The sequence below is a fragment of the Balaenoptera acutorostrata genome, chromosome 13 (genome assembly GCF_949987535.1).
Source record: "Balaenoptera acutorostrata chromosome 13, mBalAcu1.1, whole genome shotgun sequence".
Classification (NCBI taxonomy): domain Eukaryota; kingdom Metazoa; phylum Chordata; class Mammalia; order Artiodactyla; family Balaenopteridae; genus Balaenoptera; species Balaenoptera acutorostrata.
The window spans coordinates 70,705,333-70,732,701 of NC_080076.1; the positions used below are offsets into that span (position 1 = coordinate 70,705,333).

At 36.4% G+C, this 27,369-nt stretch overlaps 1 protein-coding gene across 2 annotated transcripts in view; it reads right to left on the reverse strand.

Moving 5' to 3' along the window:
• Positions 1–27,369, reverse strand: part of TTC28 (tetratricopeptide repeat domain 28) — a 593,579-nt gene that overhangs the window by 459,700 nt on the left and 106,510 nt on the right. The gene's annotated exons all lie outside the window — the stretch shown is intronic.

The window sequence follows — 27,369 nt, forward strand, 5'->3', positions numbered from 1 at the left end:
CTAAGATCCCACAAGCTGCGCAGCATGGCCAAAAAAAGAAAAAAAAAAAAAGAAAAAGGAAGGACAGGCTGAAAATCTGTGTAAGAAGCCCTAGAATATAGACTGTGGTCTCTAAATATCATGTCCCCAAAAAGGAACAGAATTCCCTAGCGAAATGGCTGATTCCAGGTCTGAGACAGAAAATGTACAAAATGTGCCCAAAACATCTTGTCATTCCAAAAAATAAGATAGCTTTCAAAGATCATTGGAGTCATGTCAAAGGACTCAGAAGCCAACTTGAAGAGGCTGCAAGGCCCAGAGATTGGTCACTGACAAGGATAATAATGGCAACAGACTGACACACATTGAGTCCACTTAAGTACAAGGGTTCATGATAATACTTAAAAAAAGAAAAAGAAAAAAAATTCACTGGTCTCCTTTGGAGGACATGAAGGAACCAATTCATAACTGTGAAAATAGGAAAATAAGAGAAATAAACATTCATCCTGCTTTTCTATAGGAACCACATCACAGGTAACCAACTAACTGGTAAGTGAAAGACAGACTGCTTTATAGAAGTTTTCTAGCTACTAAATGCAGATGGAATAAAATTATTTAGAGTATCTTCATTTTGCAACCCCAAATTCATTTAAGGATCTAGGCAATGACCATCAGTGGCTGCTAACAACACAAAAAGAGAAAACAGGCATTAGTGCCTCATGATAGACTTATGCAACAACACTTCTGAGGTAGTCTCCCCACCCCCAAAATTGCAATAGTGAGTCTGACAAAGCATCTAAATCCAACTCTAAGTTTTTAGGAAACAGAAGAGACACCATAACCACAGGGATACAATCAGCAAAGTCCAGACTGAAAAACTATATGACAATTGACTCTGTTTCTTCAACAAGTATTTGCCAGGGGAAGAGAAAACAAGAGAGCAAGAGAGCCACAGTGATTGAGAGCAAGGGCATATACAAGAGAAAAAGAGAGTGAAAGTGAGAGAGAAAGAAACTAAGAGACTTAAGAGCAATATATGGATATTAATTTAGATCATGAGTCAAACAAACATGCTATGCGGTGGAAATAGGAATCATTACTGAAACGATGAGGGAAATCTGAACACTGATTAAACTATCTGTAAAGAGAAATGACTGTTTATTATTTATGTGTGATGATGGTATTGTGATTATATTCCTTGTTTTTAAAAATGCCTTTTTCCTTTAGAGATATATATAGAAATATTTATGAATTAAATAATGATGTCTAGGACTGCTTCAGAATAACAGATAAAAAATGATTGGACATGAGTTAGTAACTATACATGCGAACTGTTCTCTCTCTTCTTGTATATGCTTGAAATATTCACAATGAAAAGTTTAAAAAGCAGTTAGATACTCCCCTACCCAGATACGTATTTTCAAACTATGTCATAACTACTCCCCCTATACCAGCAGAAGATGGCACAGATTTATCCTCTGGAGAGGTTAAAACACTTGGGTCTCTGATATAAAGGACACCAGGAACAGTTAAGTGTAGGATACTGCATGAAATGAGAATTACTTGAAAGTTTACTTGGTGAATGTTGAGATTCTTCTCTAACCTCCTTCTCCTACTTGACTTCAAAAGCACTGGAAGTCAGAAAAATACCCCTTGGGCCAGAAATTGAAATAGTCTTCACTACAGAACCTCACAAGCCCAAGATAAGAGACCTAAAGAGACTGACATCATGAGTTCCTCCCAGGGAAACAGCACAGCCACTCACCCTGTGGTGATGACTTGGGAGACTGAGGGAGAAACTGAGGGAGAAAATTTCAAAACTACCCTTTGAGAGATGAGAAAATACTGCATTTAAAAAACAAGAATGGATGCTAAAAAGAAAAGAGAGACTAATCAGAGAACAAAGGTCTTATAAAAAATAAGATAGAAATGAAAAAACTAAACAGAAGGGCTGGATGATAAAATTGAAGAAATACTGCAGAAAACAGATTAAGGAACAAGAGAGATGGAAAATGAGAGACACAAATATCAGAAGATAAGCTAATGAGATTTGATATCTGAATAAAAGTAGTTAAAAAAAGAGAACAGAGAAAACCATAAAAATGAAATCATTAACAAAATCATTCAAGGAAATTTGCCAGAATTAAAGTACATGGGTTTTTAGATTGGGAGTTATCCATCAAGTGTCCTGCACAGTTGATGAAAACAAATCCTCCCTAGACAACAATTAAGATTCTATACACTTCCTAAGAAAGTTTCCATATAAACAATCAAGGTTTTAAATTGCATCAGGATTCTCAACATCAAAAAGAGAAGAGGACAACGGCTAAATCAATTTCTTCAAAATTCAGAGGGGAAAATAATTCCCAGCCTAGAATACAATAACCAGTCAAACTATTCATCTCCTGTGAGAGTAAAATAAAGACATTTTCAGCAACGCATGCAAACTTTCAGCTATAAGATGAATAAGGTCTGAGGAGCTAATGTAAAACATACTGACTATAGTCAATAACACTGTATTATATAATTAAAATTTGCTAAGAGAGTAGAACTTAAGTGTTCTCACCAAAAATAAATAAATAAATATGTGAGGTGATGGATATGTTAATTAACTAGGTGGGGAAAATCCTTCCACAATGTATACATATGTCAAATCACCACCATGTACTTTAAATATCTTAGAAATTTATTTTTCAATATCTTGATAAAGCTGAAAAATAATAATATACCTTACTTCTAACACCTTTCCAAACAATACAAATAGGATGTATTGAATAAATATTTGTTCAATTGATGTGCTAACCCTTTGGAGAGCCTGCAAAAGTGAGAGAAGTCTCCAGGAAGGAACCATCACCACCTAAACCTAAAAGACTGCCATGAGCTGTCTGGCATCTGCAGCATGTGTCTAATATCATCCATTCACATGTTCTGCTGTTAGAATTCCACCGTCAGTGTGTTTAAGATCATTTATTTTAATCATTACGTCCATATGGCTTTATCAAGCTTGCTCACAAAGTAGGAAGAATTCAAAGGTGATGTCAGATACATGTAATAACCTTTCAAAAATATTTTTCTTATAGAAGGATCCATTATTACAAAGAGAAAATAATTACCAAATGGTAACAACAGAAGTAGTCTAATGTAGGTTCAATTCATCCTTAATATTCAGATTAGTTTTATCTTTTTGAATAATATAAAATCTTGCTAGGACACAGCTAATTACATTAAAGTCTACAACATGCAGAAACCTCAACATTTATAATAGACAATTCCTTATCACAGTAATCCCATAACGTTCATTAGCAGTAAAAATGTCTATTTGTTAGCATTAACAATCTTCTGCATTATTCCTGATAACGTGAGTTTCATAAAGCTGTACAAAGAATAAAGATTTAGTTAACAATTTCACAAAATGAGACAGGAGGAAGAGAGACTAGAACAGATCACTTGAGGCACTACACTCCATGGCTGGAATAAAAAAAACACATAATACTCTGTTATACTTGCCTTTAATTTGCTCGCAAACATGAAAAATGGGGTATCTTATTTGACTAAATTTCAGAGGCCAGAGGAATATTTCTTACTAGCATGAAATTTGAACATTTTGGAAAATATTCTTCTGTCTATTTCTAGAGCTTTTGCAAAAACTCATAAAACATTTGTACAGCACCTACTACATGCCAAGCATTGTATTAGGCACTAGATATACCAAAAACAAGGAAAGAATGCACCTTAAACCTTACCTCACACCATACATAAAAGTTAACCCAAAGTTGATCACGGACCAGATGTAAAATCTAGAACTATAAAACATCTAGGAGAAAATATTCACAGTCTTTGAGTACACAAAGATTTCCTAGACATAACACAAAAAGCATGAATCATAAAAGAAATACATGATAAACCTGACTTTACCAAATTTAAAACTTGTTCTTTGAAAGATGCCATCAAAAAATCAAAAGACAAGCTACAGACTAGGAGAAAACATTCTCATGCATATGCCTAATGAAGGACTTGTATCTAGCATAAATTTTTAAAATCTCAATAATAATAAGAAGCAACCCAATTAAAAATTGGGCAAAAAATCTGAACAGATATTTTACAAAAATAGATATACTAATGGCCAATAACCACAGAAAAAGATATATAACATTACAAATTCATCAGGGAAATGGAAGTTTAAAAACACAATAAGATACCATTACACATTCAAAAGAATAGATAAAATTAAAAAGAATGGGGCTTCCCTCGTGGCGCAGTGGTTGAGAATCTGCCTGCTAATGCAGGGGACACGGGTTCGAGCCCTGGTCTGGGAGGATCCCACATGCCGCGGAGCAACTGGGCCCGTGAGCCACAGCTACTGAGCCTGCGCATCTGGAGCCTGTGCTCCGCAACAGGAGAGGCCGCGATAGTGAAGGGGCCCGCGCACCGCGATGATGAGTGGCCCCCGCTTGCCGCAACTAGAGAAAGCCCTCGCACAGAAACGAAGACCTGACACAGCCAAAAATAAATATAAAAATAAATAAATAAATAAGACCCAGTGCAACCAAATTAATAAATAAAAATATTTAAAAAAAAAAAAAAGAATGGCAATGGGTCAAAGGAGAAATCACAAGGAAAATTAGAAAATATCTTAAGACAAACAAAAATGAAAATACAACATACCAAAACTCATGGGATGTGGTGAAAGCAATGCTAAGAGGGAAGTTTGTAGTAATAAATAAATTTAAAAAGAAGAAATATTTCAGATAAAAACCTAATTTACAACTCAAGGAACTAGAAAAAGATGAACACACTAAACCCAAAGAAGGAAGGAAATAATAAGGATTAGAGCAGAAATTAATGAAACAGAGAAAAGAAAAACAACAGAAAAATTCAACACAACTAAGAGCTGGATTTTTGAAAATATCAACAAAACTGAAAAACCTTTACATAGACTAAGAAAAAAAGAAGACTCAAATAACAAAAATCAGAAATGAAACAGGAGACACTACACCTGATGCAAGAGAAATAAAAAGATTATAAGAGACTACTACGAACAGTTATATGTCAACAAATTGGATAACCTAGAAAAATGGATACATTCCTAGAAACACACAACCTACTAAGACTGAATCACAAAGAAATAAAAAATCTGAACAGAACTATAACTAGTAAGGAGATTGAATTGGCAATCAAAAACCTCCCAACAAACAAAAACTTCACTAAAGAATTCTAACAAACATTTAAATAAGAGCTAACAGCAGTCCTCCTCCAACTCTTCTCAAAAATTGAAGAGAACACTTCCAAACTCATTTTATGAGGCCAGCATTACCCCGATACCAAAGCCAGACAAAGATACTAAAAGAAAATAAAACTACACACCAATTGATGTAAAAATACTCAACAAAATACTTGCAAACTAAATTCAACAGTACATTAAAAGAATTATACACCATGACCAAGTGGGAATTATCCCTGGAATACAAGCATGGTTCATCATATAAAATTATTCAATGTAATACAACACATTAACAGAATATAGGACAAAAACACATGATCATCTCAAGTGATGCAGAAAAAGCATTTGACAAAATTCAACACCTTTTCATGATAAAAACACTCAACAAACTAGGAACAGAAGGAAACTACCTCAACATAATGAAGTCTATATATGAAAAGCCCACAACTAACATCATATTCAGTGGTGAAAAATTAAAAGTTTTCCCTTAAGATCAAAAACAAGGCAAGGTCGCCCACTCTTACCACTTCTATTCAACATGGAACTTTAGGTCCTAGCCAGAGCAATCAGGCAAGAAAAAGAAATAAAAGGCATTCAAATTGGAAAGGAAGAAGCAAAATTATCTCTGTTCACAGATGATATAATCTTATACGTAGAAAACCCTAAAGATTCCATAAACAAACACATTTTAGAACTAATAGATGAATTCGGCAAAGTTGCAGGATACAAAATCAACATATAAAAATCAACTAACAATGAAGAATCTGCAAATGAACTTAAGAAAACAAGCCCATTTAACTAAGTAAATTTAACCAAGAAGGCAAAAGATCTATATAATGAAAACTACAAAACATTGCTGAAAGAAATGTAAGATGACACAAATAAATGGAGAGACATCCTGTGTTCATGGACTGGAAGACCTAATATTGTTTAAATGTCCCTACTACCCAAAGCAATCTACAGATTCCATGCAATTTCTATCAAAATCCCAATAGCATCCTTTGCAGAAATAGAAAAAAAATCCTAAAATTCCTACGGAATCTTAAGGGACTACTAATTGCCAAAATAATCTTGAAAAAAAACAAAAGAGGCCCCACATTTGCTGATTTCAAAACATATTGCAAAGCAATAGTAATCAAAACAGTGAAGTAAAGCATTAAAACAAACACATAGACAAATGAAACAGAACAGAGAGACCAGGAATAAACCCTCATGAATATAACCAAATGATCTTTGACAGAGCTGTCAAGACCACAAAATTGGGAAAAGACAGTCTCTTCAACAAATGGTGGTGGGAAAACTGTATACCCAAATGCAAAAGAATGAAGCTGGACACTTACCTTACACCATATACAAAAATAACTCAGAATGGATTAAAGGGCTTCCCTGGTGGCGCAGTGGTTAAGAATCTACCTGCCAAAGCAGGGGACACGGGTTCGAGCCCTGGTCCGGGAAGATCCCACACACCGCAGAGCAACTAAGCCCGTGTGCCACAACTACTGAGCCTGCGCTCTAGAGCTTGCAAGCCACAACTACCAAAGCCCGCACACCACAACTACTAAAGCCCGCGCACCTAGAGCCCATGCTCTGCAACAAGAGAAGCCTGCGCTCCACAACGAAGAGCAGCCCCCACTCGCCACAACTAGAGAAAGCCCGCACGCAGCAACGAAGACCCAAAGCCGCCAAAAAAAAAAAAAAAACAAAATCTAATAGCATGCATGGGAGGAAGTGTGTCACATATGTGAACAAAAAAAAGAATTACCCAAGAATGATCATAGTATCATTATTCATAATAACTAAGACCTAGAAACAATCCAAATATCCAACAACAGGATGTAAAAGTAAATTGCTGTATATTCAGCAACAAAAGTAAACAAAATACTGTTACATGTAACATAAGTCAATCTCGCAAACATATAGTGAAGCTAAAAGAGCCAAAACACACCAAAAGCTACCAAACAATACATATTGTTGGATTCCATTTAAAGAAAGGTCAATATCTATTCTGCTAGATATCAGAATAGTGGTTACCTTTAGAGAAGAATGAGGTGGGTAAGGACTGGGAGGGAGCAAAAGGATGTGCTTCTAAAATGTTGGTAATGTTCCATTTCTTCAATCTGAGTGGTGGTTATATGAGTATGTTCACTCTTGATTCACATTCATGATTTTACACTTTTCTGTATGTATAGTATATGGAAACAAAATGGAGTTTTTTCATGTTAATGTGGTTCAGAACAAGAGAAGTGGCGGTAAGAATGGACAGGAGAAGATGGAATTTTTTTAATTGCAAATGCTGTATCTGATGTAATAAGGGATACAAAATAAATATAGGAGCAGGACATTACTTCAAAACACAAATAGCTTATATTTCACACTCCTATGTAGAAAGAAGCTTCACATTTTGAATCTCAGAATGTCTGTACTGCAGATCTGATAAAAGTCAGTTTGAAATATACGATATTTATTCCTATTCTACTTCTTAACAAGATCTCCTCCAAGAACAACTTTTACATACATTTGAAGAAATCCTATTTGTTGATCAAGATTTTTAAAAAATGAATTAGAACCTTACTGAGCAGTTCTTTCCCAAGTAAATTTTGAAACTTCATATTTTCACAATAATGCAAATAGATAAGCCAGGAGTCTTTTTTTTATGCTACTCTTTTTGCTTTTTTACATAATTTATGCAATGTTGGAAAATATACTTTTTAAAAATCATCACTTACCTATTCACTTTTTTATAACTATTCTCTTTTGATGCAATGAATTTTTTAACTGCCATTAAGTTTTGGGTTTTACAGTATGTTCTGATGCTTTAAGTTAAAGAGGTGATTGGTGCTAGAAGCTTTCTCTAGTATCTATAAAAGCATTATGTTTTTTCACCAAATCTTTTAAGACTTACATAATTAATACAGTATTCTCATACATATTTCCCAAAGGGAACAGAATAGCATTACTATTTTTGGTGATGGTCTATAACTGAAGCCTTGAAAATTATCTGATAACAACCAGTTAAGAGATAATTGCTAGAATGGGAGAAAATATTTGCAAATGAATCAACAGACAAAGGATTAATCTCCAAAATATATAAACAGCTCATGCAGCTCAATATCAGAAAAACACAAACAACCCAATCAAGAAATGGGAAGAAGACCTAAATAGACATTTCTCCATTTCTCCAAAGAAGACATACAGATGGCCAAGAAGCACATGAAAAGACGCCCAACATCGCTAAATTATTAGAGAAATGCAAATCAAAACCACAATGAGGTATCACCTCACACTGGTTAGAATGGGCATCATCAGAAAATCTACAAACAATAAATGCTGGAGAGGGTGTGGAGAAAAGGGAATGCTCTTGCACATTGGTGGGAATGTAAATTGATACAGCCACTGTGGAGAACAGTATGGAGGTTTCTTTTTCTATTTTAAAAAACTAAAAACAGAATTACCATATGACCCAGCAATTCCACTACTGGGCATATATACCCAGAGAAAACCATAATTCAAAAAGACACACGCACCCCAAGGTTCACTGCAGCTCTGTTTACAATAGCCAGGTCATGGAAGCAACTTAAATGTCCATTGACAGATGAATGGATAAAGAAGATGTGGCACATATATATAATGGAATATTACTTAGCCATAAAAAGGAACGAAATTGGGTCACTTGTAGAGATGTAGATGCACCTAGAGACTGTCATACGGAGTGAAGCAAGTCAGAAAGAGAAAAACAAATATCGTATATTAACGCATATTTGTGGAATCTAGAAAAATGGTACAGATGAACCAGTTTGCAAGGCAGAAATAGAGACACAGATGTCGAGAACAAATGTATGGACACCAAGGGTGGAAAGCGGGGGGTGGGAGGTGGAGGTGGGATGAATTGGGAGATTGGGATTGACATATAAACACTAATATGTATAAAATAGATAACTAAGAAGAATCTGCTGTATAGCACAGGGAACTCCACTTCACTGTACAGTAGAAACTAACACAACATTGTAAAACAACTATACCCCAATAAAAAAAAGAGAGATAATTGCTGTTTCTACACTGGAGCACCAATATCTGTCTAATATGGCCAAACCCCTGTTATCCCTGCATCTGAGAGAGTTGCAGCTTGGAGAATGTTTATCTACTGACATCAATATCACTAAATATCACTTAGTGACTGGCAACACATTAAGAATTGTGCAAACCTCTTTCTAAATCATAAAGGAAAATGTACAGGTAGCACCCAAAAGTCCTTCTACGGAGCTTACCACAAAATTCTGATAATTAGGCTGTCGATGCAGAAATCTTGGATAATGCAGATCTTCTCCAATTTTTATAAACGTTAAGAGGAAAGGGATTGATCCTTCAAACCAAGGATAAAAGCAAGCATATCCTAGCTTGGGTTATATATATTGTTAATAAAAATTGATCACATAATACCACAATACCCATAAAAGTCCATGGCCGGCTTTGGGCAGCATTTTTATTTTTGCATTTTTTAATTTAGATTGGACACTTGTATTTTTCCATATGGCTTCACACATTTCCTCATGGAAGGTAGTAGGTACTAAACAGTTTGTTGAGTTTTTCTGCTAAAAAGCATGAGATTTGGACCCTGACCCCTAACTACCTCACCAGACATTTTTTTCACACATTCTTTGTGCTCCAAACACACCTATAATTTCAGATTCTTCCCCTGCTCCTCCCACCTCCTCCCCTTTCTTCAGAATTCAGATGAAGTGTCTCCAGGGAATTCTGGACTAGGTCAGGTCTTCCTGTTGTTTGCTCTCATTTTACATGTACTCCACACCATTAATCACAATTGTAATTAAATAATTATCCTGTGATTGATTAGTTTAATATCTGGCTCTCCCTGGAGATGTAAGTGCCATGAGTTTTCACAACTTTATCCCCAGGGCCTTTAACAAGCAGAATCAAAATGAGTTTTTGTTGATAAATAAACGAGTTTGAACCGTAGCTGTACAACTTGCTAGGTAAATTTGAAAAGGTCACTTAATATCATTAAGCTTCAGTTATTATATCTATGAAACAATGATAATGAAAAGGCTACCTTACTGAGTTGTTGGGATTTACGGTGAACTCTAAACTTTAAAATGTTGTATAAAAATGTTAATTTATTATTATTCTCAGCAAGGATATTCCACATCATATTATAGCTAATGTTGTCTTTAGCTATATCTTAATAATCTTAGCTACAGTCTTCAAAAAATCATACAGATTATCAAGATGCTAATAAATAATGGAACTATCTGACAAAAATTAATAAGTGGTCATTAGTTCCAGTCAGTAGCAGCCTATGACAGATTCCAAGGACTGATCTAACGATTGCCAGTTTCATAATAACTGTCCGTCTCACATGAAAGCTGGCAGGCCCACTGTAATTCATGCCTCAGAAAGAAGCATTTCCTATGGAGTCAGCCTCAGACGAACAAATACACCAGTTAAAGTGTGGATCAATAGTGGAAAGATGAGCTTTTCCAATTCACTCACAACTATGCTTGAGTCAACAGACTCATGTAAATCAATAATTTGTTATTTTTGCTACATTTACAGACTTGCTCTTTAATATAAACCTGGCAATAAAACAACACACATTTCTTTTCCTGTGTTCTACAATGAATATGGTAAGGGAAAAAAATTATTTTCCCTCTCATCTGAGTAATAAATACAAATCAAATTGTCCATTAACCTCTTTCAGGTATCTCTGGTAACTGTCTTCATGAAAAGACTTTAAAAAAATATACATATACAACTAAAAGCTAGATACACAAAGGGCAATTACTAATCATATGTAATTTTACATCTGGGTTATATGCTTCTCCTAGGTATTCCTGTAGTATCCTATATGTGTGTGTAAATATATATGTATACATGTGTGTATATGTGTACATATAATTATGTATAAATATTCACCTCACATAAACATACATTATAAAGTACAATACATACACACACACACATATAGAATGTCAACCCTTGCTCTACTGTATTATAATGATGTAGTATTTATCTGTATCGTCTCCTAGAAAGTGACCTCTTTGAAGGCATGGTCAATGTCTTTTAAATCTCTATTATCCTCAGCACCTAGTAAAGTGTTTCAACATAATAAACATTCAGTGAATGTTTGCTAAATGGATTTTACACCTTCTCTCCATCATAATATTTTTCTGACACCTGATTCACAGTCAGTCTCTGGGGTTGTCCATTCCCAGCTCTGAAGGAAGACATACTCTTAATAAAAAATACTTTCCCCGATATAGTGTCTGTTGTTTCCTTCAAGAAAATCCAGTGGAAGGGGGAAGGATGATGTAAAGGTGAAATAAAATTGTCTATGAGCTGATAATTTATGATTTTTTAAAATTAATTAATTTATTTATTTATTTTTGGCTGTGTTGCGTCTTCATTTCTGTGCGAGGGCTTTCTCTAGTTGCGGCGAGCAGGTGCCACTCTTCATCGCGGTGCGCGGGCCTCTCACCGTCGTGGCCTCTCTTGTTGTGGAGCACAGGCTCCAGACGCGCAGGCTCAATAGTTGTGGCTCATGGGCCCAGGTGCCCCGCGGCATGCGGGATCTTCCCAGACCAAGGCTCGAACCCGTGTCCCCTGCATTGGCAGGCAGATTCTCAACCACTGCGCCACCAGGGAAGCCCACTGCACCACCAGGGAAGCCCTGAATTTTTGATATTGGTTCATTATACTATTCTTTCTACTTTTGTATATGTTTGAAAATTTCCATTATGAAACTTTTTTAACTGAAAAAAAGTAATTTTCCATATGAATTTACGTACCATGCTTCTTTGAATATTTTTACCTGAAAATTTTTTAATAATCATACTCAGGACAACACAGTTAAGTAGTCGTTATTAACCAGCCCACACTTTGAATTTCTGATGTAAAGTCAGGAAGATATTAGTTCTTGCTTTTTACCTACAGCAGTCATGCTGATACAGAATGAAAAGAGCCAACATGACAGTTAATGTGTCAAGTGATAGCTTCAGCTACCTTACTATTTAATCCTACCCACTGCTTCTTTGGTTCAAATTTTAGGAGCTGAGAGAGAGCCCAGATAAGCTGGGACGAGCTTTCTGGAAAAAAGAAAAAAAAAAATTATTTGAAATGGTATATTGACTTTTTCTAGTCCAAAAGGTAGCATTTCCTTTTAAAAACAAAAACTCAATTCTCATTAAAAATGAGATTTCTAAAAACATTTTAATGACATGAGAAAATCTCATGCTATATAAAGTAAAAATAGTCAAGAAAATGTTAATTTCAAAGGGTTTCCAAATTTTATAAAAATAAAAATATACATCCATATCTATATACACACATATATGTTCATGTATTTACGTATGTATACATACACAGGAAAAAAATCTAGAAATATATCAAATATAAACAGAATTCTGTTATATATATAAAATATACATAATAGTTTTTATTTTATTATTTACTGTATGTTCTAATGCCCTATAATGGGCAAATATTGCTTTTTTTCTTTCAGTTTTATTGAGATATAACTGACATACAGCACTATATAAGTTTAAGGTGTACAGCATAATGATTTTGCTAGGGGAACCACTGACCAAAACCACCTGCCCTGGCCAGGCCTGATAGTAACCACTTGCATGAGTTATTTTACAACAGGAGGCCCTCGTAAGGAACGCGGAACTAACAAGCTACCACCAACCGGAAGAATTCGGGAGAGGTCAAAAGGACAGAGGAGGTGCCAGTCCGTATGTCCTACCACCCTCCCAGAATCCTTCTCGCTGGAATCCATCTTGGCTGAGTGATGCACGCACCACCAGGAAGGACCCTGAGTCAAAATGATTGGCCAGAAACAACCCGGAAACTAACCCCATCACCATAAAACCCAAGACTGCAACCCACGTGGCGGAGCAGTTCTCCTGGGTTCCCTTACGCTGCTGCTCTCCCGGGTGCCCCTTCCCAATAAAGTCTCTTGCTTTGTGAGCATGTGTGTCTCCTCGGACAATTCATTTCCAAATGTTAAGACAAGCGCCCACTCTCGGGCCCTGGAAGGGGTCTCCCTGCTTGCAACAATCTGACTTACACAGAACATGAAATGATTACCACAATAAGTTTAGTGAACATCCATCATCTCATATAGATACAAAATTAAAGAAACAGAAAAAAATATGTTTTTTCCTTGTAATGAGAACTCAGGATTTACTCTCTTAACAACTTTCATACGTTACAGCAGTGTTAATTGTATTTATTATGTTGTATATTACATCCCTAGTGCTTATTTATAACTGGAAGTTTGTACCTTCTGACTACCTTCATCCAATTCCCCCACCCCCCACCCTTCTTTTATTTTTATATGATGTTAAAATCATACTGTTTATGAGGTGGTCTTTGTATATAATACAAAACAGTTTAAGATTTTAAGATAGCATATATTCAAGCTTAAGAAAAAAAACACTGGACTTTTACTAAGGACACTATGAATAAAATAACTGGGTACTTCACATTTTTTGCATCTCCGTGTATTCTTCTATCTTACAGGTTGTAAATTCCCAATAGAAATCAATTGCCTTATTTATTTGACATATCCATTACTGACATATCCATATACTGTTAGAGCATAATGTCTTAAATAACAGTAATGAGAATAATTAAAGCACAACAACTATATCCTTTCTGATATATTAATAAGTGGAACAATGATCAGCAGTACGAATCTCTCAGATAACCCTGTTCTACCGGGAAAAAGAGAACAATTTGGCAAGTTAGCTAAATCAATTAATCATTTCCATCTGCTACAAACCATGCACACTAAAATACTCTCCCAGCTTTACTTAATGGAGAAAATGGAACTTTCATTTGGTGTTCATATCATATCAATAAAAAGAACATGCTGAATAAGGCCTTCCGAATGGACTACTTTGAGAGCCAACAAAAGGCCGGAAGCTGGAGAATTAAGAAGAGAAAACCTTATAGGGAGTATTCGTACTTGGCAGCTACTGGTGATTTGATCAGGCTCGGGACAGAACATTCTTGTTTTACTTTTCTGTATTTTCATAAAAATGATTTTTCCATTCCAACACTTACATATGCCTGTGCACGGCAGTGAGAATAGTATTCAGTGACTCTCGATACATATGGTATGCATTCAATGACATCATTCACGACTACATTTGCCAAGTCGAACCTCTCCTAAAGACCACCAAAACACAGCTTCACAGTCCCTGTGGGGCTAAGCGAGTAGTTCCAAAGCAACGGGTCGGTCCTGCAGAATGGAGAGGTTATTAATGTTTCATCCCATATATTCCATACCCTCCCTATCCCCTAATAAATAAAAACCTTTGTAATCTTGTAATGTATTCATCTTTTATTAACTCTTTCATTGTTGTTTTGCATAGTGAAGTGAATACACACTTGATGGCTCTTATTGCTACAGTACTCTGGCAGGTGTTGTTTACTGTCTTTTTATGCAACAGATTACAGAGTGAATTTTTATTATGAAGATAGATGAAAATTACTATGTGAGTTGTAAATCATAATTCATGTAACTGATATTTTTATTAATGATTATGAAATAACAATCAAAGCAGCTTTTTTATCAAAGAAAAGCTTTCAATAATATTGATTTTTCTAATTTAAACATCCCATTTAAAAATTTTTTAAAGGATTATATAATGGATTCATGATATTTCAAGACAGTTAAAAACCTCAATAATAATTTTCAAAGAGGTATTAAAGGCCCTGCTTAATTACTTTTCAAACCACTGAAAAAATTAGAGGAAAAAGCAACATTACTCACATAAAATTTTTTCCAGTGGTCTATGATATAACCACGTGTAAGTACAGTATAGGAAAACTAAAGTAAAAAGATATTGCTGAAAGATTTCAGGTGGGGTCTTGCTTCACAGCATGCTGGTTACCTGAGGTAGTTTAGCAAATAGCAGAGCTTTTAACACAAACTGTTCAGGGTTTTAAGGCAAATGTCAAGAAACGTAATCTCTGGGCAATGCAACTGAGTAGAGCACTCTTTTTTGAAAGGCCTCAGCATCTCTTTGTTTAGCTAGCATTTCTCACATGAGGCTGGGTTACAGGCTAACCACTATACATTGGGTCTGAAATACCATAAATTACAAAATAAGCCAGGTATTACATAACAAACTTATAATATCTTTTTATAAAAATGGATAGTAATATTTCCATTTACAAAAATGTCAGTGAAACCATGTGATTTGCAAAAGAGATGTAACAAATTATTTACATTATTTGTTTTAATGTAAATAATAACCTAATATGGCGATGCTATGAGTTTTCAGAGGCATGAGCATTCCTACTAGATATTATACTTCTTAAGAACTGTGTAAGCATTTCAAAGCCAAAATCTATTTAGAAATGTATGACCCAAGGATGATTCTGAAAAATCAATGATTAAAGTGTAAAATCCATGCCATGCCATGCTCCAGGATAATAGAATAGTTTTCATATGTTATCAGTAATACTCACTACAACTCACTACTCAATAGCAAGTAGATAATACTCACTACAACCTATTTTATAGTTGAGGAACCTGGGCTCAGAGACGATAAATATCTTGCCCAGGGTTGCAGAGTTAGTAAGAAGCCGAGCTAGGTTTTCAAACCACGTGTTACTAACTCTAAAGCCTCCCAGCTTTCCTCTATATGAAACTGACCACATTTAAAGAGACTTACTATAAAAGTATAAAGCTCAAATTCTCTAAGGACTAGTTAGCAGAGAAGACTGGGACTGGAACTATAGTTTCCATAATATGAAAGTAAACAGGATAAAAGCAGAATTTTCCAGCATTCTTTGACAGCCAAAAGTAATGATAAATCTATTAACTAAGATCAAAGACACATTCCAACTATTTGATTAAAATATATGTAATTCAAAACACTAAGCAAACTACTCCCCAACCCCCAATATTTACTGGACTCCTTGATACATTCCACTTCTAAAATTCTGCCATTCCATTTGTTATCCAGTGTTTGAGGAAAACAGTCCCCTAAAACCAAGAGATAAAACTGCCTTCCCAAAGGTAAAAATTGATGGGTCCTAAATATTAAAACAATCTAGTGTAAATAAGTGGCTAAAGAGTTTCTTCCAATCAGTTTTTGCCCAACATAAAACAGAGCATCATTAAAGATGTGGTATACCCAAGAAAATTATCAATCTAAAGTGAAAAAGATTTCCACAAAACATACTCAAGTACCTACCCTCCCCTCCACCTCAAAAAGGAATATAGACAGAGAACTCGAGGCAGAGACTAGGGGAGACAGAATCATAGCCAGTGAACTTCCAGCTGGGTCCAGCATACAAGCCAAGGGAAAGGCTATCTTTGTGGTAAGGAAACTCTTTTAAGCTCCTAAGCTACAGAATGTCTCAATCATCAGGCTTCCCAACAGCCAGGTTAACCTAAAGTCCCACAATTCATCCTGACTGAAAACATTTCATAAAGTCATTTAAATTTCTTAAAAATACTTGTTGAATACTTATTAGAGCAACATTCTGACTATTCTAATTAGGACTGCTTTCAACTCTTTACTTCCTCAACATTGCTTCAACGCTTACTAATGTATTAAATGTGAATTCATACAAAGTGACTTGAGCAATTTTTCCCTTTTCTGAAGTTTTTCAGAAAAAGCATTTTTTCAAACATTTATTAAGCATCTATGACATATCTACTACAAATATTAGATATATTATGCTCAGCAATTTTTAGAAGATATCTTCAAATATTCCTGTCATTGGCTTTTTCTGGCTTCAGCATGGAGATTTCAGATTCATGAAAATGAAGACTGCCATAGGGTTTCAGTTGCATGGGCTTCAGCAAACTGAGATGTTAACTGGTTTATTTATAATAACAGATACCTGTTCTAAGATCACAGACGACAAATTTAAGTTTTTAAGAATTAGTATATGTGATTAAATAAGTATAAACACATACACACAAACAAACCAAACTTATGTTGAAGCAGCATGTCTGGCAGAATTCATCTATCAATTAGGAAGGAAGGAAGAAGGTCTCTAAATATTCAAGAATGATGTGCTTTATCCATTAGAGTCTTCTAGGCCCTCATTCAGGCCCTAAAAAATAAAAATGGTGGAAAAATTGAAGACCATACTATAGTCCATAGAAAAGAATATTTAGTTCTTCTTGTCCTAACTGTGTTAACTAACTGGCTGTGCATCTGGGCCAAAGCACTTAATTTCTCTGGACCTCAAGTTCATTATGTATAAAATAAAGAAAAGCTACTTCAGCTACCCTCTAAAGTCCTAAGATGGTATTCTTATTTTTAAAGACATTTTTAACATCCTTGGTTACCTAGTTTTCTGAGCAATAGCAGATCAAAAATAGTCAATTACAGAGAGAAGAGGAAGGTATAACAAGAAGCAAACCATTGATAATGGCATAACTGGCACCTGACAAAGGAGGAGGTGACTGAAATATTTTAACAATCAGACCCAGGAACCCTCACAATAATCTGAGTCTGTTAGGAATAGAAGAAAACAGCTGTTCTAGCTATAGACTATTCAAGGGTCTTATTTCTATTATGGCACTTCAATTTGCTTTGGTCATTTTTCTGAACTAGATGATGAAGGAAAACAGATAAGACAGAAATAAAATTTATCACTTTCAAGTGCTGACAACGTAAGACACAAAAGTATTTGTGAGCTTATGTTCTACTTAGAAAAAATTAAAGAGAAAGTGTATCCTTTGAGTATATCTGTTAGACACTACTTTACAGTTATAATAACCCTATTAGGCAATAAGACATATTTATTTACACAAGAACCAGTTTCTAGAGTTCCAAATGGATGTATGTGAAAAAAAACACCAGATATGGGGTCATATATTCTGGGTTTGAGACCTAATTCTACCCAAAAGCAGCACATGAAAGACAGAAGACAAGTCATAGTCTTTTCAAGCTCAACTCTTAATTGGAAAATGAAGAAGATAATAATAATACTTATCCTCACAAAATTGAAAGGATCAAATGAATTGAAATCTTTGAAAGTGTTTCACAATTATATAAAAGCCTTTCACAAACTAGTGTCTCACATACACATCTTACAAATCTCCATCTCCAAGGTTCGGAGTAATTCACATCAAAACTTTACCTTCGGGACTTCCCTGGTGGCGCAGTGGTTGAGAATCTGCCTGCCAATGCAGGGGACATGGGTTCGAGCCCTGGTCTGGGAGGATCCCACATGCCGCGGAGCAACTGGGCCCGTGAGCCACAACTACTGAGCCTGCGCGTCTGGAGCCTGTGCTCCACAACGGGAGGGGCCGCGATGGTGAGAGGCCCGCGCACCGCGATGAAGAGTGGCCCCTGCTTGCCGCAACTGGAGAGACCCCTCGCACAGAAATGAAGACCCAACACAGCCATAAATAAATAAATACATAAATAAAAAAATTTAAAAAAAAAAACTTTACCTTCTTACAGAGAATAACTGTAGATCAACTGCATAGATATGAATAAACTATAAAAGTTAGTGTAAACTAAAATAAGAGTTAGTGTTTCTCTGACCAACACTGCTTTGACCCACTCGTAAACAAAAGCAGGGAGATTATCCAGTTAGGTCAAATTACTGATTTCAGGTATGATGGAGTGGCAGACCAACTCTCCCATCAAAAATACTCCAAAAATATCTAAATAATATATATTTTTAAACTGTTTAAAGGCATCAGAGAGAGCTGATAAAGGAACCAGCATAAGAGCAGCCAAGATTTCAGAGAGGAGAAAGGAACTGAGGTGAGCTGATATTCTACTGCCTCTCTTTCCCTGCGGGTATTGCTAATTCTGGGCAAAGGTCAAGAGGCTGAGAATCCATCCAGGCTTTCCTCTCCAGAGGAAAAGTTGCTTCTGGAAAACACAGAAACATGCAGAGCTTTTGCTTGTCTCCTGGGACTAGTAAAACAAAATTAGAAACTTGAGGGGCCAAGATCCCAGAGAGAAGAGGGAGGTAGAGAACTAAGCCTGACACAGAGCCAGCTTTCTCCTTAAGACATCTGCTAAATAGTGCAGGACAATAGCCTAAGCAGAAAGCCTTCAAAAAGCAGGAAAAAGTTTTCAGCAGTCTCAGAATGCTGAGGAGACAAGAATTAGAGCTCAGAACCCATGGGGAAAGAAGCCCTGATGAACACACAGAGCTCTTCATAGAAAGTTCTAGAAGGCTAGCCTCAACTCAATATCTCATTGGATTAAGATGATCAACCCCACTTTATGTGCCTACCTGAGGAAAGAAAGAACCTCTCCAAAAGAAAACATTCTCTGAAGACTCACCAATTTTTATATACAATGGCCACCTTTCTATCAAAATTTACCAGATATGCCAAGAAAGACAAGGCAGACAACCAAGAGAATCACAGGGAATTGAGAAGACAGGGTTAACAAATAAGAATTTTTAAAGTACCATAATTAACATGTTTAAAAAAATGAAGAAACAGATGGAAAATATTGAGAAAAAGATTGAGAATTTCAGCAGAGATTTAAAATATTAAAAATATAAAACAGAAAGAGTAGAACTGAAAAACAACTACTAAAATTAGAATTTAATAGATGAGTTTAACAGTAGATTACTGATGAATTAGAAAGCCAGCCAACAGAAAATTAATTGAAACAGGGACTTCCCTGGTGGTCCAGTGCTTAAGAATCCACCTTCCAACGCAAGGGATGTGGGTTCGATCTCTGATAGGGGAACTAAGATCCCACATGCCGCGGGGCAACTAAGCCCGTGTGCCACAACTTAGAGAGCCTGCGCGCTGCAACTAGAGAAGCCCATGCACTGCAACAAAAGATCCCGCATGCCACAATGAAGATCCCATGTGCCCCAACTAAGACCCAACGCAGCCAAATAATAATAAAATTAAATTTAAAGAAAAGAAATTGAAACAGAGCAAGAAAAAAAAATACTAAATAAAGAATGAAGTACTAATACATGCTATGATATAGATGAGCCTAAAAAACAATCTAAGAGAAAGAAGCCAGGCACAAAAGACCAGATATTGTATGATTCTATTTATATGAAATGTCCAGAATACGCAAAACCACAGAGACAGAAAGAAGATGAGTAGCTGCCAGAACCTGGGAGGTTGAGGCGGGTAGGGAAAATACAGAGTGACTGCTAGTGGGTATAGGATTTCTTTTTGGAATGATAAAAATGTTCTGGATTTAGATAGTGGTGATCCATGCATAACTATACAAATATACTAAAAATCAACTGATTTTAAAAAGGATATAATGGCATGTGAATTATATCTCAAGAAAGCTGTTATTGAAAAAAATGTAACAAAGCTCAATATATGACTTACAAGGGACACACTCTGAACAAAAAATACAGAAAGATCAAGAGTACAAGGATAGAAAAAGATACAACATGTAAACACAAACCAAAAGGCTGATATAACTACCTGAGTATCAGACTTTAACAAAAGTAATATCATTCAAGATAAAGAGAGACATTTCATAGTAATAATTTTTTTTTAAGATTTTTTTTTTTTTTTTTTGGCTACGTTGGGTCTTTGTTGCTGTGCACGGGCTTTCTCTAGTTGTGGCGAGCGGGGGCTACTCTTCATTGCGGCGCACGGGCTTCTCATTGCGGGGGCTTCTCTTGTTGTGGAGCACGGGCTCTAGGCGTGTGGGCTTCAATAGCTGCGGCAGGTGGGCTCAGTAGTTGTGGGGCGCAGGCTCAGTAGTTGTGGCACACGGGCTTAGTTGCTCCGCAGCACATGGGATCTTCCCAGAACAGGGCTTGAACCCGTGTCCCCTGCACTGATAGGCGGATTCTTATCCACTGCGCCACCAGAGAAGTCCCCATAGTAATAATTTTAAAAGTTAATCCATCAAGAAGATATCACAATTCTATATCTCTATATATCCATATGATAAACTGGGTTATTATTCAGCAAATATATATATCCTTGTTCATCTCACTGAAAGTAGTCTCTCCACTTTCTTTAATGTTGGCCAGGTTACTTGCATCAGCCAATGGACTGTCAGTGAGCATGACATGAGCAGAGGCCTTAAATGTATCTGCACAATTTGGACTGAGTCTTGTGCTCACTGATCTACTATAAGAAGAGAATGACCCAGATAGCCTTCCCCATTAGCAGGAGCTACAAGACAATACCACATGAAGTAGAAATAAATTCAATCTGCAGCCTGAAGCAAACTACCCAGTCAACCACAGACCCATGAGCAAAAAATAGACGTTTATTGTTATATGCCACAGAGATTCCTGAGGTTGTTTGTTATGCAGCAAAAGTCAACTAACATAACACAATACTATATCAAAATATATAATGCAAAAAATTGACAAAACTAAAAGGGGAAAGTAGACAAATCCACAATTACAGTGGAAAACTTCATACACCTCTTTTAATGGCTGACAGAGCAAGCAGACAGAAAATCTACAAAAACACAGAGGAACTGAATATCCAGCTAGGTTTATTATAACAAGTTGGTATAACATCTCCTTGGTTAATAATAAAATTGTAATCATTTTAACAGAAAAGATTGCAGCAGAAGGTATTACCTGTCATATTCTGATCGACAAGGCTAAAACTGAAGTACAAGTCCTATGTATAGTTGACTTTTAGATTGAAGTTCAGCTTTAAAAAATGTGACCTTCAATGCCTCCTTCACAGGTTTGGGATAAAGTCACGTACAATGCTTAGGCATGTAAAATACTAAGTATCACCTCATTTTTCTGCTTCCCTTCAAAGCTATACTTCCCCCAAAATACTGTCCCCCAAATTTGGTTAACCCCCAACTTTCTCAAACCCTCTCTCCCCCCTCACTCTTCCTCTCATGCGAATATAGTATCTGGCAGCACCATTCCACTGAAACCACTTACCAAAGCCAACAATATTTCTCTATTGCCAAATGCAATGTTCACTTCTCTGAAATCATCTTATTCAACCTCTCACTTGCCTTTGACACATCTGACTGTCATCCTTCATTGAAACGATAGTCTTTCTCAGTTCCGATGACACTACACTCTCCTGCTTTTGCTCCTATTGCACTGGCAGCTTCTTCTCAGTCTCCTTTGCTGGCTCTTCAGCTCAGTCTCTAAATGCAGGTGTTATACAGGATTCAGTACCAAGCCCTATTCTCCTACTGAAACTACACATAATCCATAATAATCTCATCCTATCCCATAGCTTTAAATACAATTTATATGATTCCTATCTCCAGCCCTGACCTCTTCTCTGAGCTCCAGATTCAAATATCTGACTGCCTATTTGATATTTCCCTTGAGTCTATTAGAAATATCTCAAATTTAACATGTCCTAAACAGAACACTTGATTTCATCCCTCTCCTTCCTGAGTCTGTTCCTTCCCGACAGTTAATAAGGACAGAAACCTCAAAGTCATTTCTGCCTTCTTTTCTTTTTTTTTTTTTTTTTTTTTTTGATTGAGTCAACCTCCTTTCCCCTTCTGTCAACTTGATGTGCTATCTGGCCTCCAGAAGGTAAATGGCGTTTGCTCTAAGGTGGACCTTGGGTGCTTATTGTTCACTTTCACCCCCTGGATTTTTATTTATTTATTTATTTATTTATTTATTTACTTATGGCTGTGTTGGGTCTTCGTTTCTGTGCGAGGGCTTCCTCCCGTTGCGGCAAGCGGGGGCCATTCTTCATCGCGGTGCGCGGGCCTCTCACTATCGCGGCCTCTCTTGTTGCGGAGCACAGGCTCCAGACGCGCAGGCTCAGTAATTGTGGCTCACGGGCCCAGTTGCTCCGTGGCATGTGGGATCTTCCCGGACCAGGGCTCGAACCCGTGTCCCCTGCATTGGCAGGCAGATTCTCAACCGCTGCGCCACCAGGGAAGCCCCTGCCTTCTTTTCTTTATACCACATTTCATTAGCAAGTCAGGTCAATGCCATCTCCAAAATTTATCTCCTACACCTACACTTCTTTCCATCTTCAATGGTACTACCAAAGTCCAAGCTATCACCACATTTCACTTACACACTACAGTAGTCTTTTATCTCCTCATTTCCAATTCTGGCCCCCTTATAAGTTATTCTCCTCCCAGCTTCCAGAATGACTTTTTAAAAATGCAAACCAGGTCATGCCACTTTCCTAATTAAACCCATCAAATGGCTTCCTACTGCTCTTAAAATAAAGCTTCTATATGGTCTGGCCCCTTCCTACCTGCCCATTTTCAACTCCTACCACTCTGTCCCCAAGCGCTACACTGCATCATGGAGTCCCTCTGTTAGTGCAGAGAACAAATAGAATTTTTCTTACCTCAAAGCATTTGTGCTCCAGGTTCTTCACAAAGCTGGATGCTTCTTAGCTTCCAGGCCTCATGTTAAAAGTCGTCTTCTCAGAAATGTCTTTCCTAAACACCCTATCTATATTAGGTCTCTCCTGTTATTCTCTAATACTCCATGTATTTATCTCTTAGCATTTATCACAACTTATTTTATTTATTATCTATCTTCTCAACTAGTATGTAAATATGAAAAGTCTGTAATCACAGATTCTGTATCTATTTTTTCACTGTTGCATCACCAGTGCATAAAAGAAATGTCAAAAATAAAGCAGGTACAATGTGAAGCTGATAAGTGCCATTAAAACGGGCCCAAAAACACAATCCCATTTACCAATGCATCAAAAAGAATAAAATACCTATGAATAAACCTACCAAAGGAGGCAAAAGACCTGTACTCCAAAAACTATAAGACCCTGATGAAAGAAATCGAAGATAACACAAACAAATGAAAAGATATACTGTGTTCCTGGATCAGAAGAATCAATATTGTCAAAATGACTATACTACCCAAGGCAATCAACAGACTCGGTGCAAATCCTATCAAATTAACAATGGCATTTTCCACAGAAATAGAACAAAAAAATTTTTTAATTTGTATGGAAACACCAAAAACCCCGAATAGCCAAAGCAATATTGAGAAAGAAAAACAGAGCTGAAGGAATCAGGCTCCCTGACTTCAGACTATACTACAAAGATACATTACTCAAAACAGTATGGTACTGGTACAAAAACAGAAATATAGATCAATGGAACAGGATAGAAAGCCCAGAAATAAACCCACACATATACAGTCAATGAATCAACAAAGGAGGCAAGAATATACAATGGAGCAAAAAGAGCCTCTTCAATAAGTGGTGCTGGGAAAACTGGACAGCTACAAGTAAAAGAATGAAATTAGAACATTCTCTAACACCATACACAAAAATAAACTCAAAATGAATTAACGATCTAAATGTGAGACCAGATACTATAAAACTCCTACAAGAAAACATAGGCAGAACACTCTTTGACATAAATCTCAGCAATATCTTTTTGGATCTGTCTCCTAGAGTAATGGAAGCAAAACCAAAAATAAACAAATGGGACCTAATTAAACTTCAAAGCTTTTGCACAGCAAAGGAAACCATAAACAAAACAAAAAGACAGAATGGGAGTAAATATTTGAAAATGATGCAACTGACAAGGGATTAATCTCCAAAATATACAAACAGCTCATACGGCTCAATATCAAAAAAAACAAACAACCCAATCAAAAAATGGGCAGATCTAAAAGGACATTTCTCCAAAGACATACAGATGGCCAAAAGGCACATGAAAAGATGCTCAACATCACTAATTACTAGAGAAATGCAAATCAAAACTACAATGAGGTATTACCTCACACCAGTCAGAATGGCCAACATCAAAAAGTCTACAAATAATAAATGCTGGAGAAGGTGTGAAGAAAAAGGAACCCTCCTACTCTGTTGATGGGAATGTAAATTGGTACAGCCACTATGGAGAACAATATGGAGGTTCCTTAAAAAACTACAAATAGAGCTACCATATGATCCTGCAATCCCACTCCTGGGCATATATCCAGAGAAAAACATAATTCGAAAAGATACATGCACCCCAATGTTCATAGTAGCACTATTTACAATACCCAAGACATGGAAGCAACCTAAGTGTCCATCGACAGATGAATGGATAAAGAAGATATGGTATATATACACAATGGAATATTACTCAGCCATAAAAGGAATGAAATAATGTCATTTGCAGCAACATGGATAGACCTAGAGATTATCATACTAAGTGAAATAAGCCAGAGAGAGAAAGACAAATATCATATGATATTGCTTATATGTGGAATCTAAAAAAAAAGATACAAATGAACTTATTTACAAAACAGAAATAGACTCACAGACATAGAAAACAAACTTGTGGTTACCAAGGGGGCGAGAGGGAGGGATAAATTAGGAGTTTGGTATTAAAATATACACACTACTATATATAAAATAGATAACCAACAAAGACCTACTGTATAGCACAGGGAACTATACTCAATATCTTGTAAAAACCTATAATGGAAGAGAATGTAAAAAAAGAATATATATATATGTATATGTATGCATATATATATGTATATGTATAACTGAATCACTTTGCTCTATACCTGAAACTAACACAACATTGTAAATCAACTATATTTTATTAAAATTTTTTTTAAATAATAAAAGAATAAATAAAATAAAAGGGGCCCAAAGATCCCTGTTCTCAGGTGTTTAGTATATTAATTTTAAAATAAATAATTCAGTTTAAGCTCATGGCTGATTTACACAGATCTTTTCTCACTAAAGCACTAATGAGGCTTGACAGTTCTAAAATCCAAATTCAGAAACACTGGGGTCTTCCCACTCTGTTTGCCAGGAGACCTTATAGTTGAATCTTGGTGTGTTTGCTCCCTTCCAACTCCATGCTATTAAAAGCCAAGTTATCTGTGTGCTTACTGTTACTAATAGAAAGTTTTCAGTAAAAAGGGTGTGAGCCTGTTTAAAAAGAAAACCTGCAGAGCCTGAAACAGCTGCCACCATCACTGGGACAGGATTGGCCTAACCTCTGAGGACACTCTTCCAGGTAGTACTGAGATCACCAATGCTCAGCCTGGGCAGTCACAGGGATCTACCCTTCGGGCACCTCAGTGAGGACGAACTTGCTCTAGTTCTGCTCTCTCAGGCTCTCAAAGGGAAGTCAGAGGTGGTGGGGACGAGGAAGGAAAGTCAGTACCTGAGAGGCTTCTATGTGCTCGGCACTTCACATATGTTGTCTGATTTAGCCTTGAAATGGCACAATCAGTCAGCTGTATCATTACACCCATTTTATAAACAAGGACACAGACCCTCAGAAAGATTGGGGGCTATATTCATGGTCACACAGGTAGCAGAGAAAACAGTAGAGCCATGGTTCAATGCCAAGCCTATTGTTTTGCTTCGTTTTTTTCAATTTTATTTATTTTTTTATACAGCAGGTTCTTATTAGTTATCCATTTTATACATATTAGTGTATATATGTCAATCCCAATCTCCCAATTCATCACAGCACCACCACCCTCCTCTGCCGCTTTCGCCCCTTGGTGTCCATACGTCTGTTCTCTACATCTGTGTCTCAATTTCTGCCCTGCAAACTGGTTCATCTGTACCATTTTTCTAGGTTCCACATATATGCGTTAATACATGATATTTGTTTTTCTCTTTCTGACTTACTTCACTCTGTATGACAGTCTCTAGATTCATCCACGTCTCTACAAATGACCCAATTTCGTTCCTTTTTATGGCTGAGTAATAGTCCATTGTATAGATGTACCACATCTTCTTTATCCATTTGTCTGTCGACGGGCATTTAGGTTGCCAAGCCTATTGTTAAAATGACCACATTCTTTTCAGAAAACCTAAAGGAAGCAAGAAAAAAGGGCAACCAGCCTGAATATGATCCAAGGCAAGTCCTGCATGAAGCCTTTGCAACGGATCATCTATAAACTTCCAGCAGGCCCTCCATCTAATTTAGGCTTTATCCAAAAGGCAGAAACAACACTCTCTAAGGCAGTACTTTCCAAGCTGATATGGAAACTTCTTGGCAAAGAGGCAATGATGGCAAGGAAGCTCAAACCATTAAAAAAAATGGTGCATCTTCCTGTAGTATCAATTTTGCTCACTGTAAAGTAACCAGAATCGTCTGTTATTAAAACAAATACCAATATGTTATGAAGTAAAATACAAAATTCACATGAATCATTAGGTTTAAAAAAGAATTCACCCAGTCACAGCAGCCAGCTCTGACCAAACCTCCCAAGAAGTAATAAACTCTGTCTTTAGGGATACTTTTATAGAA